A 17,307-nucleotide genomic window follows, 5' to 3' on the forward strand; every position below is an offset into this window, starting at 1 on the left:
CAGCAAAAGAAACAGTCAACAAAACTAAAAGACAACCTACAGAATGGGAGAAGATGACCTATCAGACCAAATGACCTATCAGATGAAGGACTAGTATCCAAGATCTATAAAGAACTTATTAAACTCAACAGCAAAGAAACAAACAATCCAATCATGAAATGGGCAAAAGACATGAACAGAAATCTCACAGAGGAAGACATAGACATGGCCAACAAGCACCTGAGAACATGCTGCGCATCACTTGCCATCAGGGAAATACAAATCAAAACCACAATGAGATCCTACCTCACACCTGTGAGAATGGGGAAAATTAGCAAGACAGGAAATGACAAATGTTGGAGAGGATGTGGAGAAAAGGGAACCCTCTTACACTGTTGGTGGGAATGTGACCTGGTGCAGCCACTCTGGAAAACTGTGTGCAGGTTCCTCAAAGAGTTAAAAATAGACCTGCCCTACGACCCAGCAATTGCATTGCTGGGGATTTACCCCAAAGATACAGATGCAGTCAAATGCCAGGACACCTGCACCCCGATGTTTATAGCAGCAATGTCCACAATAGCCAAACTGTGGAAGAAGCCTCGGTGTCCATCGAAAGATGATGGATAAAGAAGATGTGGTCTATGTATACAGTGGAATATTCCTCAGCCATTAGAAACGACAAATACCCACCATTTGCTTCGACGTGGATGGACCTGGAGGGTATTATGCTGAGTGAAATAAGTCAATCAGAGAAGGACAAACATTATATGGTCTCATTCATTTGGGGAATATAAAAAATAGTGAAAGGGAATAAAGGGGAAAGGAGAGAAAATGAGTGAAAATATCAGTGAGGGAGACGGAACATGAGAGACACCTAACTCTGGGAAACGAACAAGGGGTGGTGGAAGGGGAGGTGGGCGGGGGAGGGTGGGGTGACTGGGTGACGGGCACTGAGAGGGGCGCTTGACGGGATGAGCACTGGGTGATATGCTATACGTTGAAAATTGAACTCTAATTAAAAAATAATTTTAAAAAAGAAAAAACTGCAGCTTTACCACTAAACTAAACTAAACTAAATTAAAAAGCAACCTAGCTGAACAATAAGTGTGCATTGGGACCAGACTTCCTGTCTGAATAGGACCAGGACAGTTCTGGAAGACACAAACTGTATTTGTCCTGTACTGTCTGAGCTCTGCTTCTGTCTTCTCAATGTGGGATTGTCTTCTTCACCTCATCTGTCAAGACACGCGTTATCCTTCAAGACTGAACTCAAACGCCCTCATCGTTCTTTCAGCAAGAAGGGAACTGCCCCTGTAAATTCCCGAGCACATTGTTTTGAAAGCGAAAATGCACTTTTATTATTTTTGTTTTACTTTTTTAGTTGAAGTCCACAGCGTGTATAAAACCTTAAAATAGAACTTTTAAAAGTTGTTAGGTTGCGACAACTACCAAATCTGCCCAGGACATCACGGCCTCTTAGATAAATACTAAATTCGATAGGCTTCACCATGCGCATATTTTACAAATCCTATTTTTTTAAAGTTGAAATCTTTATTTTGAGATGATCGTACATTCACAAGTTATTCTATGAAGTAACACAGGGAGAGCTTGTGTTTCCCTTACCCATTTTCATCCGATGACCTGCGGAACGAGGGCCCAGCAGCACGACCAGGAGAGAGACAACCATCGATGCCTCTGACTCAGATACCTGGGTTTCACTTGTCCTCATTGCGTGTGTCTATTTGGTTGTGTGCAGCCTTACCACGCGGGAAGGCTCACACCTCCAAGGCCTCGGTCAGGATGGTGCAGTTCCAGCACTACGTAGGACCAGCCCTCCCGCTGCTGTCCTGTCGTGACACCCGCTCCCTCCTGCCGCCCCTCCTGCACCCCCTCCCCGGCCCCTGGCAACAGCGAATCTGGTTTCCCTTCTATCGTTTTGTCAGTTCAAGAATGTGACCTACCGGACCCAACGGGGTGTGACCCTGAGACTGGCTTTCTCATCTGAGCACTTTCCAGAGCTGCAGTCGTGTTGGGATACGGCTTCGACCACTCGGTCGAGTTCCTTACGTCTGCCATGCCTCCGTTTCCTCACCTGCAAAATGGGGACAATCCCATCTATGTCACAAGGCTGCTGCCTGCAGCTTGCACTGTCGTCGTCTGTCACGAGGGAGCTGCTGCTGCCATCGGTCTCGTCGCCTTGACTCCTCGGGCGCATCGGACGGTGAGCCCCTTGCGCCTTCGGCCACACCGAAGTCCTGGCCCCGGTCCTCGCGGCCTTGCTGGGCGGGGGAGGGGCTGCAGCTGCAGGACGCCGACCGCAAGGACACTTTGAACTGAGAGGGGACGGCCACTTAGAGGAAGGCACTGGAAGATGGCGCTGTACCGGGCTGGCCTTGCTGGGGACCTGGGGACGCGCGGTCACAAAGACAGATGCTGGGACAGCGTCAGAGAGAGGGATGCTGGGAACAGCCTCAGGGAGAGGGATGCTGGGAACAGCGTCAGGGAGGGGGATGCTGGGAACAGCGTCAGGGAGAGGGATGCTGGGAACAGCGTCAGGGAGAGGGATGCTGGGAACAGCGTCAGGGAGAGGGATGCTGGGAACAGCGTCAGGGAGAGGGATGCTGGGAACAGCCTCAGGGAGAGGGATGCTGGGAACAGCGTCAGGGAGAGGGATGCTGGGAACAGCGTCAGGGAGAGGGATGCTGGGAACGCCCCAGAGAGGGGGATGCTGGGAACACCCCAGGGTGAGGGATGCTGGGAACAGTGTCAGAGAGAGGGATGCTGGGAACAGCCTCAGGGAGAGGGATGCTGGGAACAGCGTCAGGGAGAGGGATGCTGGGAACGCCCCAGAGAGGGGGATGCTGGGAACGCCCCAGGGAGAGGGATGCTGGGAACAGCGTCAGAGAGAGGGATGCTGGGAACAGCCTCAGGGAGAGGGATGCTGGGAACAGTGTCAGAGAGAGGGATGCTGGGAACAGCCTCAGGGAGAGGGATGCTGGGAACAGCCCAGAGAGGGGGATGCTGGGAACGCCCCAGGGAGAGGGATGCTGGGAACAGCGTCAGAGAGAGGGATGCTGGGAACGCCCCAGAGAGGGGGATACTGGGAACGTCCCAGGGAGAGGGATGCTGGGAACAGCCTCAGGGAGAGGGATGCTGGGAACAGCCCAGAGAGGGGGATGCTGGGAACAGCGTCAGAGAGAGGGATGCTGGGAACAGCCCGGAGAGAGCTGCTCCGCTCAGGGAACCACGACCTGTCACTCCCTGTCCACCGAGGCCTGATTCAGAATTTTCCGTGTAAAAAGGGACGATCCCGAGATGTTACAGAGCTGGACGCTACAGACAACAACTGTTATTAATTATTGGAGAAGTTTAGGTCTGATGGATTTTTAATCTCATTCAAAGTCTACACCGTCTGTGGAGAGCGGGTGAAATGCTTTGTTGTTCCATCCAAATCCCCGACGGCCGCTGTCGAGCCTCCAGCGCACCGCCCAAACCGGCGTCACCTCTGCAGTTAACTGAGCAAATATTACAGGATCCGTTTGCACAGGGATGCGCTCCGGCAGGTCCAGCCCGCTCGCCGCGTGTTTGCTCGTCCCGGGGGAGCCCATCCGGCACTTTGAACGCTTCCCCCACACAACACCTCTAACCGAGCAGGAGCAATCTGATCCCCCAGCTGGAGTGATGTAAGTGGAATTAAATATTTTTAAATGATGTCTTGATAGTTGTTGAAATTCCTGAGGCTCTGCTGTGACTTGACAGCTTGGTAATTGCTAATTCGCTTTTATGCTAATTGAACTGGATCCTTCTTGACAGTTTTCATGTTAAGCTCTGTGACTTGCCATGGAGTCGGGGGCTGCTCCCACGGCCCCCCGCCCCGGGCGCCCCAGACAGGTGGCCGAGGGCCGGCATCTCACACAGGCCCGACGCGCCGTAGGTTCACATTCCGGGAGCGAAACCCTGTGACGGGGGGTGTGATTGGCCAAGAGGGGGCTAGCGATCCTTCGCCCCACAGACACCCCTTGGCCGCAGTCACTGGCGGCCGGCTCAGTGGGGAGAGCAGAGGCTTAGAGTACAACATATTTGGGTTCAACTAATTTCTCTGCCATTTACCAGCTGAGTGACTTTGGGAAAACGGCTTCACCTCCCTGGGCGTGTTTGCTCATCTACAAAATGCAATTAATGTATCTGCCTCAGGGTGCTGGCATATTTGGAGAATTAATATGCTTACGTTTTTAATTATTTTTTTTAAAGATTTTATTTATTTATTCATGAGAGAGAGAGAGAGAGGCAGAGACACAGGCAGAGGGAGAAGCAGGCTCCATGCAGGGAGCCCGACGCGGGACTCGATCCCGGGCCTCCAGGATCACGCCCTGGGCTGAAGGCAGATGCTCAACGGCTGAGCCACCCAGGCGCCCCAAGAATTAATATGTTTAAAGACCCGTGGCTGCGAACTTACGGCACGTGGTATTCAAGAGACACCAGCTCCATGTTTCTCCTCTTACGCGATCGGGACGCTGTTTTCCGCTGTTTTGTTCCATCCCTTCCTGTGCTAAGCACGGAGATGAGCAAGCAGGGCCTCCACCTGCAAAGGTCTACGGGGCCGCAGGGGCAGGGGTGACGCGGTGGCACTTGCTGCCAGTGAGGCTGAGGTCCGACTTCTCGGGGGGCCCTTGGCACCCGGGGGGCAGCGAGGAGGCCGTCAGGAAGCCTTTGTCGTGCGCGTCTCTACCCTCACCTTCTGTTGCTCTTTCCGGAAACAAATCCTCTCCTTCATCTCCACACTCAGTTCTGGGGCAGGAAATAGACCCACAGGCGAGCATCTTCCTTGTTTCCAAATGTGCTTCTTCTCACAATAGGAACTTGGAATAAAATCGTGTCACGTGGAGAAGTCTAGCAGATGACCGCACACGAGCATGAAAGCTCCCTTCGTATCCTGCTGTTCATCATTTGGGTTTAGGGGTGCCATTTGCCAGAGGTGGCAGAAAATTAATTTTGGTCAATTTGGGGTCTCCTCCTCCGCCCTGGGGAGTGTCCAGGTACCAGGGGACTTAGTACTCGGTGTTCCGTGTCCACGTGGATGCTGCTCTGTCTCCGTTGGCCCGCATGGAGGGCCCTGGAGGTCGGCTTGCCCAGGAAGCCTCCCCACGGCAGGGATCTGCCACTCTTCGGGGCCGTCTATGACCAGGTCACTCTCGACCGCAGGGCCAGCCGCTCCCTCGTTGGGTCCTCCTGCCTCAGGCCTCCTTGGCAGAGGGATCCCACACATCTCCGTGGGGTTTGGCTTAGACCCTGGCCTCTTTGATTGCACTTGGTTGCAACTCTGGATGTCTCCTCACTTGGAACAGAACCAGACTCTGCACCTGTCTGTAAAGCCAGCCTTGACAATCACTTTGGGGCAAAATGTAGGAAATAAGGCACTCTCTTCAGACCCCTTCTTTCCACCACTGGTTCCCCCAGCAATAGGTTCATTCCAAACAGAAGAAAATGGGCTTGCTGTCTCCTCGTCTTGCTCTAAGCAGGCTTTCTCTGTAGCAGGTGCATGCACTGTGTCTCCGGAGTGTGGGTTCAGGGCGGGAAGAAGGGGAGACCCAAGAACCTCCTGCAACTCTCCCTCCAGTCTACAGCAGTAAACACACCAGCTTCACATTTCTCCTTCTCCAACCACTCGTTTCTCCTCATTTTCTATTTTTAAGAGGTTTTTTAAAATGCCTGGGATGATTCTTTTTTTAAGATGGAAATATAAATCTTCTTGACACAACGTGGAATTTTAACCACAGAAAAGAGCACAGCATCTTCCCAGAACATATTTTGAGAAGGTGGCTTTACCTCTTCAATCAGCATTTTCCTGGGGAGCTCCCCCCCAGTCCTTCCTCCACCCCCACTTCTCAGCCAGGGCCTTCCTCCCCCAGGAAGCTTTCTCTGGTTGCCCAGGAAGCAGGGGGGGTCTCGTGTGTGCAACCTTGCAGCACCCCCTGTCTGCACCGCTGTCTTGGTCTCTGCTTGGACTCCCCAACAGAACATGACAGACTAGGGGGCTTGTGCAATAGAATGTTCTGGAGGCCACAAGTCTGGTGGATTCCGTTTCTGGTGAGATGGCTGCCTTCTCCCTGTGTCTCCATGTGGCCTTTCTTTGGTACAAGCACATTCTTACACAGCCACCAATCCTCCCGGATCAGGACCCGATTACTCTTTATCCTTAATTACCTTCTAAAAGCCTTGTCTCCAAACACAATCACATTGGGGTCAGGGCTTCAGTCTCTGGGTCTGGAGGGACACAACTCACTCTACAGCGATTGCCCTCAAATCCTCTCTGCTTTGGGGATTAACTCCTGAGCCGCACACATGCCTTCCCATTAGCTCAGCTGCTCTCGGGCTCCAGCAGGCAAGTGTTTGCTTCCACTATCCAACCTCACCCCATGCCAACCTCTCTGGGGTGGCTCACCCGCCAGCCCAGGTACCTCCTCCCCTTTCCGGTAGGAATTCCTCACTCTGACTGCAGGCGATAAAGCCCATGCTCCTTCCAGACAGCTGGCCCCAGGCTTGTCCTCCCCCACCCTCTTCCCAGCAGGTGGACTTCAGGGTCTGGGGGCGGGAGGTTCTCACAGTTTAGCATCTTGATTAGTAGAGTGAGCTCCAGGGCCCAGCAGGCCTTCTTCCATGGCCTAGCTCAGCCACGAACCAGCCGGCTGGCCACACAGCTGCACCTGCCCGGCCACACTGGGTTTGCTCTTTAGAAGGAGGACAATAGCCCCACCTCACAGGGTTTGTGGGGGCCAGACTAGGTAAGTACTCTGGACTAGGACTAGCTTACCATTCTCCCGTTTGTTTGGGAGTCATCCTTGAGCTGCTGCTGCGCTCACCGTCTGCAGCCGCCCTGAGGGAAAGCAGACCTGCCTGCTTGGGTGGCAGTGTTTTGCATTTGGCACCTCCTGGCAGGCTCCCTGAGAATGCCTATTTCCTGCAGGACTTTCATTTTAAGCTTCGGTGAGCAAGGAGCTAACACCATTGTCTCCTGATCCCCTCCTGCACCCTCACTGTTTATACATCACTCTGGTAAGCACTGGAGTTTATCCATCGAGAGAGGGATGGAATCAAGGCTGGGGAATCTCAGGGCTGCTGTTAATGTCACACCTCGTTTCACAGCCTCTGGGTTGCCCTGTGTCTCCTAGTCAAGCAGACAAGACACGGATAACTGAGCCTGGCCCGCTGCTAGCCCTGCTCCGGTGCTGTTGATAGAGGCCATAGAAGAAGTCCGGGTTTTCTGGTTCCCTTCTGATTGGAAGCAGAAACAATATTGGGGTTTCTATCCTGGAGACTTTCCCTGGAGCGCTATGTTAGAGACACCTGTTTTTACATTTTAAAAATAAGTTTATTTTGGAATAATTTGGAGGTTCACAAAAAAAGTTGCAAAGATAGATTACCGAGAGTTTCTCCCAATATCCCCCATTAATATCTTACATTGCTGTGATCCCTTGGTCAAAACTAAGAAACTGAGGGGCACCCAGGTGGCTCAGTTGGGCAAGAGTCTGGCTTCAGCCCGGGTCATGATCTCAGGGCCCTGGGATAGAGCCCCACATCAGGCTCCCAGTTCAGCGGGGGGGGGCCTGCCTCTCCCTCTCCCTCTCCCTCTGCCCTTACCCCTGCTTGTTCTCTCTCTCTCTCTCTCTCCTTCTCTCTCAAATAAATAAAATCTTTAAGAAATCGACATGGGTGCCTTGCTGTTAACTAAAGCCCAGCCTTTATGTGGATTGCACCAGTTTTTCTATTAATGTCCTCTTTCTATTCCAGGATCCAGTCCAGGACACCACATTGCAGTCAGTTGTCACATCTCCCTGGTCTCTGCTCTGCAACAATTTCTCAGTCTGTCTTTTGCCCCAGTTCCCATTCCCCTGCTTCCTTTTTTGTTGTTGTTGTTTTGGTAAAATATGCATGACATAACAGGTATCATTTTAACTATGTGTAAGTGTATGATTCAGTGACATTCAGTCCATTCACAGTGTTGTGCCGCTCTCACCACCATCCCTTTCTAGAACTTTCTCACCATCTTGAATAGAAACTCTGTACCCGTTAAATACTCTTTCTTCTCCCTCCACCCAGCTCCTGGAAACCTCTCTTCTGTTTCCCATCTCCAGGATCTCCAGAGCAGAATGATACGAGTTCTCTTTTTGTATCTAACCTACTACACTCAACATCGTGTTCTCAAGGTTTATCTATGGTGTCGTATGCATTAGAATTTCCCTCATTCTTATAGCTGAATACTATCCCTTTTTATGTACATAGTACACTTTGTCTATCCACTCTTCTGTTGGCCGACACTTAGATTATTTCCACCCTCGGGTGACTGTGAATAATGCCGGTGTAGACATTGGCGTACAAGTGTCTGATTGCCTGCTTTCCGTTCTTTAGTGCAGGGACCTGGAAGTGGAATTGCTGGATCATGTGTCCAACTTTCGAGGAGCTGCCATACTGTTTTCCACACTTTTCTCTGCCATGATCTTCATCATGAGGAACTGGCTACGTATTCTGTGGAACAGCCCGAGTCTGGTTTTGTCTGATGTTTTTGTCATGATTAAACTGGTGTTTTGTCTTCTTGGAAAGCATATGGCAAAGGTGAAAGGCCTTTCTCACCATATGGCATCTGAGGGCGCCTGCGCTCCACCTGACACTGCTGGTGATGTTAACCTTCCTCAGGTTAAGGCGATGCCTGCCCCCCTTCCCCACTGTCTCTAGTCTATTCTTCGGAAGTGAGTCACTAAGTCTACCCACCCTCAGAGGAGAAGGGTGAACTCTACCTCCTGGACGGGGAGTATGCACACATATTCTTGGAATTCTTCTGTATGAAGGACTCGTCTCTTTTCCCATTTCTGTACTTATCTGGGTGTTTGTTTATATCAGTATGGACCCGTGACTCTACTGGATACTCTGAGTTGCAGTCTAGGACTACATTATTTATTTTGTGGCTCAAATTGTTCTAGCTTTTGGCTCTTTCAAGTGGCCTCTGGCCTCCTGTGTTCCTTCAACATGCCCCATCCTTTTGTTTTCTGAGCACTGCTTTACCTTCTGGTAACTACAGAAGAGTTTCAGGCTTATCTTGTGTTTTTCCCTGCTCCATCCCTAGAATCAGGCATTTCTCCTGGGAGCCCTGGTTCCTTTTATTGGAGAATCCTACTTAGAAACCGGGCTCTTGGCTCTGGGTATAAGATGCCTGATTTTTGAAGGAGAGCTAGTTGACACTTATTGACCGCCTTTGTCACCAGCAGATGCACCCCGTGGCCCCGGCAAACAGCTGTCAGCCATGATGAGCACAGACCAAAACCATTATTTTCTAAAGCAATAGATGTTTGGTGCAAGACTTGTCTCATCTTGGGGGATAGATACCTGACAGCCTCACTTCTCAAAGCTGCCCATTGCGGGGCAGGGCACAGGATGAAGAAGGGCATAGGTGCCAGAGCTCGTGTTATAAAGGGTTAAGCTGAGTTATTTCAACACATCTAGGTACAGGCAGGTTGCAAACACCCCCACAGTTACGCCAATCTGAGATGTGGGCAGCAGGAAGGTTGATCTCCCTGGAACATGTTGGGTTTAGGGCCAGGATGGTTGTTATTCCAGGACAGGGTGGAGTACAGGCTTGAGTACGTAAAGGTAGACAGGCTGGAAGGAGAGATGACCTAACTCAAATTCCAACCAACGAGCCTTCAGTAAATATCCTTGGAGGGCTATGGGCCAGAGAAATGGAAGCTGGGATCATCTCCAAAGATCCAGTCTATTGGTTGTCATGTCCAAGTGGGGCCTGGCAGGTGGGCAGGAGGTAGACCCACTGTGTGAGCTCGGATGGGAAGGTGTGGGAGCTGGTGCTGGGAGGCCAGAGTGCAGGATAAGAACCGGTGCTCAGCAGCGCCTGGGATGGAGCCCCTGTGCTGTCTCCTCTCTGCTTTCTGCCGGGTATGGGCTGAGGCAGGCGACGCTGGGGAGATGATGGAGCCCAGCCCATGGGCAGGGCCCTGAGGAAGCTGAGGTGCCAGCTCGCCAGGCTGGCTCCAGTTTCCTGTCTGAGGAGCTGCCTCTTCTTCGGCAAGAGAATCCGAAGCCTACACTATCCCCAGCGCATCACAACATAAAACTTACAGAGGTGCCCACATACGTCAGTGGCAGAAGACGTAGGTTCTGTGACAGGACTTGGTGAATTTGGGTAGTGTAATTTGGTTTGCTATATATTTAATCTGCACAACAATGAGAGCTGTGTAGAGGTTCATTATGCATAGATTTGGTTGGCTTATGCCCTAGAAATTGTCTAGTGCGATTTTTAAAGTTTCTCATTACAGCCAAGCTCCCTAGAATCATTGCCTTTGTTTTCACAAATCTGGTAGCAACTTTGGTACTGAAGGATTCTTCCTTGGCCTGAGAAACAGTTTCTGATATTGAAAAGGGATGAAATCTTCCTGACATTGCTCGTGCCTGGGCTATGGCATAACTTCTGGAAGGGTCTGTGAATTATTTCTCAGCAGGATTGGCTGGAGCTCGTGTAGACTGCACTGTGGAACTGAGATAAGAAAACAATGAATTTGTCATAATTATAAATATTCCCTACTTGGTTTTTCAAATGCAGAAGTAAAAGAAAGTCTTTTGTCTAATATATTTACAGATATGTTGTTAAAATCTGACTGTACTGTTAATATTCGTTCTCCCATTAGGTCATTCAACAAATATCTATTTTCAGAAAACCATGCATGTGTTCTGCAGAGTAACTGTGTTTGGTGCTGGAGAACGAAATGGGTTGGCTCCTGCCTTTACAGGCTGATGGCCCCGAGGGGTAAATGTGAATGGAGGTCTGAAAACAGAGGGAAGGTGAAAGGAGGTGGAGCATGAAGCCAGGGAGCCCCAGAATTCTATCTCTGAGCCCCTTGGCTGACTTACATCCAGACATTAACCAGATGATTGGGTGATGATTCAAAATGGTGAACTGAGCATACGTATTTACCTCTCCTACCTCCAAAAGAGCCACTGAAATGATATTAAAGAAGTATATAATTAATCATTAAAAGGAGCGTAGGGTGAGGGAGGGCTCTCAGAAGGCCAGATAGCTTCATGGGTTTCAAGAAAATGGATAACAGACAGGAAGAACACTGGTGATGGAGTCAAGTGAAGGCTGCTATGAGAATGGGCCCAGAAGCGGGTGACGTGGAAGGGCAGCTGTTCCCGCCCTCAGAGCTGAAGTCATCTGAGATGTCAGGTTCTTGACCACAGGACGCTGTGTGACCAAGGGGTGGAAGTGTTCATTGTAAGGGATTCGAGAGAACAAAGTAGGCAATGTATATTGGTTAAATAATTAATTAATCTGACAAATATTTAAGAACCTGAGAAACTTTTCCCCCCTGCAACATTTGACAGGGGACCGGGGCATCTGAGTTCCCTCTCAGACACACACATTTTGAGCAACAGCCTTTATTCCTTCATCAGGGAAGTGGTGCCATCAGGTTTCTACAATTTTTGTCTATATCGTGCAACTATTGCATTTTGATATATATGTCTTCCAGGCTGAAATGCAATGCAATCAGCCAGTAAAGGCTGAAGTTTAAGGAAAGGGTTTCTAAAAACCTTAATTTCTCCTGCCCCCAAAGAAATTCTGTTAATGTAATTGAGCACTTTTACAGAGTGAAAGAACATGGTGATTTCAATGGATGCATTAAGAGCATCTGATAAAATTTAACATCCACTTATGACCTTTTTTAAAAGGAAAGAAAGCTGAGCACCAAAGATTCAGAAGAAAGCATCTTTAACCCAATAAAGGAGATCTAAAAAAAAATCCTACAGATACCATCTTACTTAATGGTGAAGCATTAACGTAATTCCTGGTAAAACTCAGAAAAAAAAAGCCAGTGATACCCACCCCCACAGCATAATTTTATGTGGTACGAGAAGTTCCAGCCAGAGGAGTAAGAACAGGAAATAGAAGTTTTAAAGATTGGAAAAGAAGAAACCAAACTGCAATTTTTTTTTTTTTTTGCAGATGATATGACTAGTATGTAGAAAAGAAAGAGATCAGACGATTAGAATTAATGAGAGTTCAATAAGATACTAGATTAATTTTTAATTAGAAATTGCATTTCCATATGCCACACATAAGTTGTAAAATGTCATTTAAAATAAAATACCATTTACAATCACTGCAAAACCAACCAAACAAACAAAAATAAATCCAGCTACCTAGAAATAAATCCAACAAAGATATACACAATTTTTGTGGCGAATATGGCAAAATTTACTGAGTGATGTTAAGGAAAGCGTACAGCTACGTCATGTGTCTTGACAGAAAGTCTCCTCTCATAAAGTTGTAAATTCTTCCAAAACTGATCCATACATCTAATGTAATCCTAAGAACCCCAATAGAATTTTTCCTTAAACTCAAAAAGATTATCCTAAAATCTGTGTGGAAGAATAATAGACTGAGGACAGTTAAGAATTCTTTGAAAGAAATCCATACTGGAGTGGGGCGGGGTGGGGGGGGCCTTGCCCTCTGGGACCCTGAATGTGTCATACAGCAATGGTAACTAGGGCAGTTTTGTGTTGACCCAAAGATGGACAAGCAGAGCATGGACAACAGAAATGGAGAGGCTCCTGAGAGAACATGATGTTGGCAGAACTGGTCCTGCAGTTCAGTTGGAGGAAGGATGGACTATCTGATGAGTGAAGTTGGGGTAGTTGGTCATCAGACATTGACTTCAACCCCTATACAAAAATTGTTCTCAAGTGGATTAAAGACTTAAGTGTTAAAGTCAAAACTTAGAGAAGATATAGAAGAATATCTTTACAGTCTCAGGGCATGAAGGGACTACTTAAACAAATCCTAAAGCAGAAGATCGATACATTTGTAGGATTCAAGGAATATTGTTCTTCCAAAGGCTATAAAGAAATTAAGAAGATGAACCACAAACTAGTAGATGGTATTTGAAACATATAATTGATGAAAGAGCTACAACATCTAAATATTTCTAATAAGGCACAACTATCTAATACCAAAAAAATAGAAAAGTATTTCCCAGAAGAGGAACCACAAATAGCTAATTAAGAATGAAAAGAAGTTGGGGTGACTGGGTGGCTCAGTCAGTTAAGGGTCTGCCTTCAGCTCATGATCTCAGGGTCCTGGGCTCCCTGCTCAGCAAGGAGTCTGCTTCTCCCTCCCCCCTGGTCCCTCTTCCACTCGTGCTCACCACTCTCTTGCTCTCTCTCTCAAATAAATAAAATATTTTTAAAAAGAATGTAAAAAAGCTTAACCATATTAGCAAATAAAGAAATGTACACCCCAACCATTATAAGCTATCACTTAATATCTGCCACCACCACCCTGCCCCGGCCCTGCAGAATGACAAAAAATTAAAGTCTGATAAGATAAATTGTTAGCAAAGGTGTGGAACAACTTTTTTCTATTGCTGGTTAAGGGCTAAAAGTGGTACAATCACAGAACATTCCAAAAAGAAGAGGTTGGGGGACCATGGCTCGATGTTGGAGAGAGATGGGGGACGTGACACTTTTTGATCACTCTTGACTCCTTTTATTAACCATGTGTGAATACATATTTCCTCTCTGTCCCTTTCTCCTTCTCTCATATCCAAACATTTTGTGGATGTTAACAGAAACAAAATGTAGCTGTTCTCTTTCCAAGTTCAGCCTCTTGATATGCACAGGTGTGTGGATGGAACCTCAGAGGGACCGCACAAGAACACACCAGGTGATGAAGCAGAAGACTATTTAGAGGGAGGTTGGTCCCCAAGGAGGTGTCAGGATGTGTCCTACTGATAACTATGTTAGAAAGCCTGGGCCTGGAACATTTCCCACTTCTGCTCTGTGGTGTGCATGTGTCACCCCATCTGAAGGGCTCATCTGTGTGTGAGCTGGCTTCTCCCACCCCCCAGAGTCTGCTCTGGAACCTTCTCTGAGGCCAGCTCCTTGGTCAGGGTTGGTACAGAGGCAATTGTCTGTTAACAAGACCTTGGGGAAAGGCTCTCTCCGGTCCATCCTAGTTGTTTGCTTTGTTCCTTTTCACAGCAGATCACATTTGCACAGCCCATGGTATTTACAAAGTACATTTCTAGTTCTCCGCCATGGGGTCCCCAAGGGTCCCTGGGAGGGTGGGTATGAGGCCAGGGTGGTTGGGGGATGTAGGGGAAGGGAAGGGCCAGCTCCGAGGAGCCTGGGATGTCCTTGCAGGGACTCCAGCATCCCAGAGGAATGGAGACTGGGCCAACCCGAGGCAGGAAGACCAGCTTACCAGCCGTCCCCAGGACCTGTGACCTGCCACCTGTGACCTGCCACCTGCGACCTGCGGGAGGTGATGAGGCCAGCTGAGTGAGAGTTTGGGGGGCCCAGAAGGAATCAATGTTTCCTTGGATCTGTGACAGTTGACTTCTCCTCCCGGAACCCCCACCCTTCCTTGACTGCTTCGAGAATGAGGCCTCTTACAGCAGTGGTTCTGGTCAGGTATAAACGTGGGTCCAAGCCTGGCCACGCACATCCATCATCCCCGAGAACGGTGGTCCAGGTGTGGCATGGCCTGCAGGACATGCCACGTACGAGCCCTCGACCAGGCCTGAAGCTGAAGTCCAGCCCCTGCCCCCACCGGGGTCTTCATTGACCGCTGAGATGGGCTCCCTGCTCCATCAACTGGAGATTTTCCGAAGTTAAATTCAAAGTTGCTAGTGGTTTTGAGTCACCTTTTCTTCTTTTTTTTTTTCAATAGCGACTCTTGAGTGAAAATTAGGCTGTTGTGTGGGTGGCTGTGAAGGGTGCCTCATTTCCACATCGGAGAGCTACCCACACAGCAGATTTTGGTAGCACTTGAAGTGGGACCTGATTTTGCCTCTCAGCTGCTATATTAAAATAAAAAGCCCTTAAGCTGATTATAAAGATACCAATTTAAATGTATGGATACCATTTCCGTGAGGGAAGGGCTGTCTTCATTGATTCTCTGAGACCTCATGTCCCCTGCGGGGGTGTGTGTCACACCTGCCTTCTAGCACTCTCAGCAGGGAACAGCCCGGGGCCGGGACAGACAGGGTGGCTGTGAAAAGGGCACTGGACAGAGAATCAGGTAGCTGAGCCTTGGGCCCAGCTCTCCGGCTAACTCGCATCCCATTCTCTGTCCACGCAGCAACATTCACACCTGCTTACCCAACTGACCACGTCACCCCGAGGACTGGATGAGCCATGGGTTGGCATAATTCCCTGCGCCCCCACTAAGCTGTCCTTGGTTTATCACTGTTGCTCACTCCCAAGGTGTTTGGTGACTGGGGGACAACCAGCTGCTCCTGCTTTTGTCCCATGCCAAATTGTCTTTGGGTTCCTTTGGAAGAATCCCGGGCCTTTACCGCTTTCATTCAGCCTGTTGAATAGCCTCTCAACTAGTCTTGTCTCCACTTGGACACCAGGGGAAAAGAGAGGATTGCTGGAGGTGGTCGGAGAAGTTGAGGGAAGCCACAGTCCTCGCAGGAGGAAATCCAGGCATCCCCAGTGGGGGTCCGTGGTGGAGGAAGCTGTAGCACCTGCCCCCACCTCTGCTCTCTGCCAGGGACCTGAAGGCCACAGTGGGATGCGGCGAGCAGCGGACCAGAGAATGAGTTAAAACAGGCAGGATCTGGCCCTTTCGGTGGACCTTTCTCATCACCAGAGGGGCTGAAAGGTCAGGAGATCAGGTCATTTGGAAGCTGCTGCCTTAGTGAGGAAAGGACACAGTTGGTGGGAAATGATGGAGAAAGCAAAACCATTCCATGGTGATTCCTTTCTTGATATGCTGCTCATCAGAGTGCAGGGGTGCGCCCCTGCCATGGCAGGTGCTCACTCATGCTCTGACCTCCCAGCAGCCCCCCTGACCCAGAAATTAGTGGTGCTGTTCTCACAACGGGGAGCACTGAGGTCCAGAGAGGTCAGAACCTCGGCCAGAGCTGCACAGCAGGCCAGGAACCAGCAGAGAATGGAATACAGACCTGTCAGACTCCAAAGCCCAGCCTGCCAGGATTGATGCTCCCTGAGCATCTTTTATGCACCTTTTGCTTTTCCTGGGTTCTCTCTCTTCCAACTGGGAGGCCACCATTATTACATTACTTTACCAGGAAAGTCCCCTCCAGAGCACCGTGCTGGAATTTTGAGGCTGGAGTTAGTCTAACAACAAATCCAATTTTCTCCCCAGACTGGCCAGCCGCTCCATCCAGAGTCCTGCAAGATTGCTTAGCAGTGCCCAGCTGGGCAGTGTGGCCGTATGCCCGCAGACCATGATTTCTTTGGCCTTTGGGCTCAGCTAAAATGCAGTCCTCTGACAGCTCTTCCCTGCTTTCGGAAACTGTTCTCACCTCGAGCCCTTGCTCTTTGGTCTGAAACCACAGGCACCTTGAGAGTAGACAAAGAAGCCAGGCCCATTCCGATGACCCTGGCCCTCCCTCGCCCCCGAGAGAACTGTTTCCACAGGACCTTCCTGCCGGCCCTCTGAAGATGGATTGGGGGCAGCATGGCTACAAAGGAGAAACATTCAGTCCCGAGGATGCCATTTTGAAGTCTGTTAAAAATAAATGCCGAGGCTCTTTGCTTTGGTAAGTGTCCTTATTGAAAGCTGGTCCCGTTGCTTTGGGGCGTGGTGTTGCAGAGCCACTGCCCCATCCAGGGAGGGGGTCACAGTCCCCAAACAGGGTGAGTGGAGTGCAGTCATGGAGGCTGCTGGTACGGCCTCTCATTACAAGCCTTCCGGCGTAACATTTTGCTTTTAAAAATAGAAAGCATGCCAATATATCATATGTGCTTCAAGGCACCGAATTCCCAGAATTAGTCTTTGGTTGTGCTTTGGTGGCGTTCTGGAGATTCCTGGAGTCCTTCTGGGCCCTCAGAGGCTCTACCCTTTGATTCCTGACCTCACTCCTGTCCCCCATCCCCCTGCCTTTAATTCTGAACAAAGCCTCTAGGAGGCAACACAACTGTCCCATAGGTGAAGTCAGAAGGCCTGCGTCTGTGTCCCAGCTCAACATTCACTGACTGTGCGGCCTTGGGCAAGTCTACTACCTTTTTGCAGGCTCGCCCTCTCTCCCTCTATAGAGAGGAAGGATGGCTTTGCAGGGTCGTGGTGAGGCACAAAGCCTCAGTCAGGAAATCTGAAGGGCTTGGAGCCCATTTAACGCCTGTTCATTCATACAGATGATTTCCTTTGCATTTGCTTCTGAAGCCTTATCTTCCTCGTTCTATTCTGAGTCTTTGTTATCTGTTGGGTACATTTTCGAGTGCTGATTATTTTTCCTGTATCTCTCAGATGGAAAGAAACCCCCTCTACCTTCTGTCTTTGTGCTAATTTCC

The 17,307-nt window shown here is 49.5% G+C and overlaps 2 long non-coding RNA genes across 7 annotated transcripts in view; one reads left to right on the top strand and one right to left on the bottom strand.

Annotated features, from left to right (window-relative positions):
- Window positions 1-5,804, bottom strand: part of LOC144281249 (uncharacterized) — a 41,432-nt gene extending 35,628 nt beyond the window's left edge. For 4 of the 5 annotated variants that reach the window (XR_013349778.1, XR_013349779.1, XR_013349782.1 and 1 more), the window contains exon 1: window positions 1,941-5,804. This is a non-coding gene — a long non-coding RNA (uncharacterized LOC144281249). The remainder of the gene's footprint in view (window positions 1-1,940) is intronic. The other variant, XR_013349781.1, reaches the window with a different exon arrangement.
- On the top strand, window positions 1,606-16,564 carry LOC144281248 (uncharacterized). 2 transcript variants are annotated; one of them, XR_013349777.1, is made up of 3 exons: window positions 3,099-3,662; window positions 14,185-14,305; window positions 16,160-16,564. It is a non-coding gene; the product is annotated as an uncharacterized LOC144281248 (long non-coding RNA). The 2 variants fall into 2 exon arrangements; XR_013349776.1 differs by lacking the exon at window positions 16,160-16,564 and having other exon boundaries at window positions 1,606-3,662; window positions 14,185-14,880.
- The last annotated feature ends 743 nt before the right edge of the window (window positions 16,565-17,307 follow it).

The sequence above is a fragment of the Canis aureus genome, chromosome 12 (assembly GCF_053574225.1).
Source record: "Canis aureus isolate CA01 chromosome 12, VMU_Caureus_v.1.0, whole genome shotgun sequence".
In the NCBI taxonomy this organism is placed as follows: domain Eukaryota; kingdom Metazoa; phylum Chordata; class Mammalia; order Carnivora; family Canidae; genus Canis; species Canis aureus.